General features: G+C 39.7%; 1 protein-coding gene across 1 annotated transcript in view; it reads left to right on the forward strand.

Annotated features, from left to right (window-relative positions):
- Nucleotides 1–947: 947 nt before the first annotated feature.
- LOC101847088 (probable helicase with zinc finger domain) overlaps nucleotides 948–6,128 on the forward strand; it is a gene marked incomplete in the record, with an annotated part of 30,869 nt that continues 25,688 nt past the window's right edge. The window contains 1 exon segment of the mRNA XM_013091471.2: nucleotides 948–1,081.

A 6,128-nucleotide genomic window follows, 5' to 3' on the forward strand; every position in this document is an offset into this window, starting at 1 on the left:
TCTCTTTCTCTCGTTCTTGCCTTTAAAGTAAAGCTAAATTCCTCCAACGATGATACATAACGGTATGTATCATCATTGGTTCCCCTTGGTAGTATAGTGGTTAGGCTTCCGGACTAGTAATCGTGAAGTTGCGGGTTCGGGGGAAGCCCGAAAAAGAAAAATACTCAATAATCTTTGGCGAGATTTTGTACCACATTAGAATTAGTTTACTGATCCGTGTTGCCTAGAAAAAACATACAACTAAACCGTAAAATGATTCCAAAAGCACATTAATAGGCCACCCCTTTCACCGACGTTGTAATTTATACAGTACGTTTTGGTTGTTTTTTTTTGGGGGGGTGGGGGGCATTCTGGGCACAGGCCTACATGTAACATAATCTAATTTTGTTCCGTCCCCCGCTTTAGCGGCTGCAAATTTATGAAAACTTTTTACACTCTAATATAATTAGGCTACACGTGCAATGTGCATGTTGGCTGCTACATGATGCAAAACAATGAAGGGAGTGGCGGGAACAAACGAAACGGTTGTGCATTACGCAGAATTTGTATAGATTCTACCTTCATTTGTTTTCTCGGGTTGTTTGCTCCTTCTACTTCAGTGCGACGGCCTACTCGCCTCTCCGTATCATTACTTTCATGGTCACGGTCAATAACATGCCCTTTTGCACGAAATGGCCTAGTGCCACAAGCTGTAAATAGGTCTAGATCTACTTGGTGGTTCCTGCTTTTCTCGCTAAATAAAAATATAAAGAGAGAGAGAGAGAGGGGGGGAGAGAGAGAGAGAGAGAGAGAGAGAGAGAGAGAGAGAGAGAGAGAGAGGGGGGGGGGGGAGGAGAGAGTTCTGAACTAATGGAAAATGGAAACGTGTGATTTCACTGATTTGCGGTAAATGTCGGTTTTGTGTGCTTCAGAGCAATGACCTCTCACGTTATCGCGCCTTCTCGTGGGAACTCAGCGTGACATCATCACGACAAAAAGGTTCCGAAACAGGTGACTGAAACAATGTCAACAACAACATAACACACGGCAAGGAATCAAGTGGAGTAGCAGTTGCGCCCATGCCTTAAAGAGTCATATTTAGGTGAGAGAAAATGAAGTCTGACCATATGTTCATGTCCCTGGGTCGTATCAAGATGACTGGCTTTGACTGCGCATTTTATCTTCTCTGATTGCCGAAGGTCTGGTAAACAGAGGCAGTAACACTAACAGATGATGTCTTCTTGTCTTAGCAATCTTAGCTTAGTCATGATATAGAGTACATGCATAGCTCCATGGCATGAGGGCCCACCGAGAGGCTAGGTATTATTTAAATAATTTTACACTGATGTAAGGGTTTACATAATTGGTGATAGTTTGTATGAACAGTCGTACAACAGCTTTTGCTTCAGAATTGCTGAAAATGAAACTTGGAACTTTGCCTTGAGCTTGAACTTGAAAAGTCTTGATGAAGTTCCTGGTTGGAGTTAACCCTCATCCTGCGGGAGCTGGGTTTATGTCGCCCTATTTTGGCACCTCGCCTACGTTCTGGTCCCGAATCAGTGTAGCCCCTGGCTCAGCGCACGCGCAGCGCGCATCCTCTTACGTGTCATTGGGGTCCCGAGTCGGATCCCCGTTCACGCAGGTCAAGAGTGTGTGCATCAGTCTGCTTGAGTTTGTGTGCGTTTGTGGCCTTCTTCTAGAACCGCCTGCGTTGGTTCATAATCGAGGCATACACGTCTCATTCAAAACATGCCAAGTTGGTAGCTCTAGATGTTCGTCCAATGAAATTATAGAAGAAATTGACCCACTTAGACATGAGGAGCTCGAAAGGAGTCAGGAAACAAGACTTCCATTTTTCTATACAAAATCTTTCAAATGAGCTTCAAGATTTTGTATGAAATGATACTACCTGATAAAAAATAAGCTTGTTTGATAGTTTTGAATACCTTTGGGCAGGCACAAAGAACAATTTGAGTGTAAAACATTCGGAAATTGACCTAAATTATCCCCTTTCGAACCTCAGGTCATTCATAACAACAAGAGCATCCAGAAAGGTTATTCAAATGGGCGTAACTACTCGTAATGTCTTATCAGCTAGTGAGAAGGGGGTTATGTGTTTGTAACATTTTATAAATAGAAAGCTATGAAAGATAGAGCGTTATTTTCATCATCGGTTAACACACTCCCGCGGTATTCATGGCGAAAACACGTTTCCCGGCGCGCGTGCGCTGTACACCAATAGTACACACTGAGTGACCCCGGCGGCCTGCCCGGCACGTCCGACGTAATCGGTTGCTGAAAGATATATACGCATCTGGGCACAGACGCAGGATAAGAGTTTTAAGGCACTTGCTTAGTAGGGGCTTTTTGGTGTGTGTAAAACAGTTTGACAACCTAGGTGACTAGAATCTAGATCTAGATTTCATCGTGAAGGCTTAAGAAAGTATCAATGGAAACATTTCAAAAGGCGATGTTTTTAATGCCTACTAAATTTTGAAATATAATGCCCTTGCAATTAATAATGTTACTAGATCTATACGGGGTCTGGTGCAAGTGCAGGGAGTGGATATGGATGGAAGGGTCTAATAGACTAGTTTGGGTTTGGATCTTGTCACCAAGTCCAAGTGTAATAATTTGTTAGGAAGATTATGATTACGGAGTGATTATTCTCACCAGGGGTGAGGAAAAACTGGATATTATTCTCACCCCGGGTGAGAATAACGACAGCCTACTATTCTCACCCGGTTTTTTCGTTTCGGACATCATAGTTTCATAGGATCCCTGTCACTGAGCACTCCAGGCAACAAAACTCGCCTCCCTCTCTCACTCCACTGAGCGTGTGAGGCGACTAAGATCGCCAACGGCACAGACCAGCTCTCAAGCGCGGGAGGCGACTATTGTTTTGTCAATTTGGGGGAAAACCTTTTCTTTTGAGCAAATAGCGTCACCTTTTGTTACTATTTATTGGTTCTATAATGGAAAATTTTACTCTTGAATGGTTTTTTGGTAAATTTTTACTTTTACACCCACACACAACACTGATGAAGGCTAAACTGCCATACTTTTTGCTGCAGAACACACGTGTGGCCACTAAAACCCTTGAAAATCAATTGTTTTAATGTAAATATCAATCCTAATTGCCAAAACGTCAAGTCATTGTGAAATTCAGGGGGGTATGCCCCCTGAAACCCTCCAGTTTCTATTTTAGATTCCCCCATGCATGTTGTTAAAAATAAGTCAAATATTACTACGCCACTGGTCCTAGTTCTGTTTTCAAACATCAATAGCTCAGTAACTATTGATTTGCGGCAAAAATGAAGGCCATATTCGTGTTCAGCATGCAAAATACTACTAGGAAAAAAGTGTATCAGACGTGTAAATGAGACGGGTGTATTAGTAAAAAAAATACCCCTTTTTTTTTTTACCTATCAAAATTAAGAAAAAAAATAAGCCTAAGGTCCTTAAAAATAATTGTGGGTTCTGTTAGGGATAACAATTAAACGTTTTTTGTGTGGTAAACAAATGCCAATTCTAAGATTACAATGACAAACTATTAACATTATTTCATTTTACAGCTTTCAGTTTTGCAATACACTGATACATAAATACTCATATATACTCGGGGTGGGGGGTGGGGAGGGGTTTTAAGGCTATTTTTTTTAAACATTCTACTCAGGTAAGTGAATTCCTTTCTGAATTTAGAAATACACTTGTCTAGGGTTTTGGTGAAGATGCGTGCATGCTTTCAAGATTTAACAAAAAATTAAACAATAACAATCCCCACGGGAGCATAGAAAAATCAGCCAGCGCTCTGGGGCAGGTAATGAACGGTCACTCTTACGTGCACAAATTATTTTCTACTGTCCTTTAAGCCTGCATGTAGGCCTACCCATTCTCAACAGCCAGGTAGGCCTAAGAATAAAAATCAATTGCTATTGCATTCTCAGACTGGGTGACAATAATATTCATTTTTTTCTCACCCAGGGTGAGAATAAAAATATTATAATATTCTGACCCCAGGTGAGAATAAAATGGATTTTATTTTCACCCCAGGTGAGAATAACGACAGCCTTATGATTATGGTGTAAATCTAGATTTGAATTCCAGTTTGAGGGTACAACCAATCCAGAGTCTTTGTCTCAAATAAACGTGCTTTAAAAAATAAATAATTTAAATTGAATGTGTGTATTATCTGCACTCTGCCTCTGCAACCCTTTTATCTGAAGGTTTCAAGGTGATCTGATAGAAGGCCTTTGGATCTGATAACCTGCACTTAGTGATGTGTGGGAGTGTGCACGATATCATGTGCCAGGTTCTTCATTTCCATTCCTAGTTTAGGAGAGGCAGGATTAAAATGTGAAGTGGAAATGATAATAATTTACTTAAGTGTGACTTACGACGATGAAGTCAGATTTTTTCTTTGACTGAGTTTTTGTCCTCAAAGTGCAAGTGTCTAGGTTTGTGTAGACAGTGATCTGTGGAAAATTGTGCCCAGTGTTTGTCAGTTTTATAATAAATGTCGTATGCACTGCATGTTATAAATAATATAAATTGCAATCTGGAGCAGAGAATATATAAGTCAACCAGACTTCTTGTGAAAAAGCTAGTGTGCACAAAAAAACTTGCACACAATATAGAAATTAGTTATTCTTCTGCTTAGCTTTCAAGCTTCTGCCAAGCAGCAAAGTACAAGTGGATAGAGCAAACGTTGGGAGTTCGCCATTGGCCAATATTTTAAATAGTAACAACCATCTTGTTTGTGTCATAAAATAGTGTTCTTCATTCTGACAAAAGAAATTCCAGACCTATTGTCTCACTGTCTGATCTGGAAAAAAAATGTGGAGTAAAAAAAATAGCTTTTTTTTTTCATTTTAGCAAAGTGTTATAAAATGATAATGCTCATTGTATGTTAAAGAATGGGTCCAACAAGATGGCTGTTACTATAAATATTGGCCAATGGCGCACTCCTAACGTTCTCTTACTCTAACTATCCGCTGGTGGAAAAAGTTGCAGTCACAGATCCTGTAATTTGGGAAGTTTGAAGAGTAGATGTTGGACTGTTTCATTAACATGGCCACAAAGTAAAGCGTACATTGGGGATTTTTCTGGGTTGATTCTCTTCAAGCGGTAGTTTAGAGGTTGATGCTGTGTTCAGTTGCAGAAATTGTTTGTTTGTTCTCTTCTGTAGAGGGCTTTGCGGGTTGTAAGATTTTCAATGTGCTCATGTGATTGTAAACTGCTCTGCCAATTGGTTCATCCATTTTTCTTAGTTTTCCTCAATAAATTTTATGGATTTTTGTTGTCTTGGAGTGGTTTTGGTTTAATTTAGTTGTGGTGTGATCCTTCTTAAAGGCTAGTCTGTCTTTGTGTGGATGGGAGGAGTACTTTTATCTGTTGATTCTGTGGTGCTTCAAAATGTTACACTTTTCATATTTTGTTCCCAAGAAGAAGTCATGCTTTTCATTTTCTGGCCAGAAGAAATGACTACAACCTGTTTTCATTTCGTGTGCTTAGGACTTTAATGATAAAACTGTCATCATCTTTATTTTTCAGATTTTTTAAAACCTTTTCCTTTTTCCTCTTTCAAGTGGTACGAAATGTGTCTTATTGTGTACACAGGACACCAGCATCTAATAAAAATGTGTTTGGCAACTGAAGCATGCCTTTTACCTCATGACCTAAAAAATGGGTTTTGTCCCAGCAACTTTAGTAACTGGCTCAATTCAGCATTGACATGAATAGTCTTCCAAACTATTGTTAAACAGTGAGTGTTTGCTTAACACCAACCCAGAGAAGAGCAACCTCCACCTAACTGCAACCTAGAAGCGTGTATAATGGAATTTTTCCTTTATATACATTCCCCCCCCCCCTTTCTTGGCGTATAACTACATCACCACATCCTGTGATTAGGACCCATTTTACTTTTCCATCTTTTTTGTACTTTGTCTGCCTTCTTGTTGAATTTAACAATGTAATTAAGGTTACATTCACATTTGCACAAAATATGAATAGTTCAATAAAGACTGCTGGTGTTTATGAAACTGTCGATGCAGAATACATCTTGAAAAGAAAGAAAACTTTGCTTTTCTTTCTTTCTTTCTCTCCCTCTCTCTCTCTCTCTCTCTCTCTCTCTCTCTCTCTCTCTCTCT

This window comes from Aplysia californica, unplaced genomic scaffold (assembly GCF_000002075.1).
Source record: "Aplysia californica isolate F4 #8 unplaced genomic scaffold, AplCal3.0 scaffold00037, whole genome shotgun sequence".
Lineage (NCBI taxonomy): Eukaryota > Metazoa > Mollusca > Gastropoda > Aplysiida > Aplysiidae > Aplysia > Aplysia californica.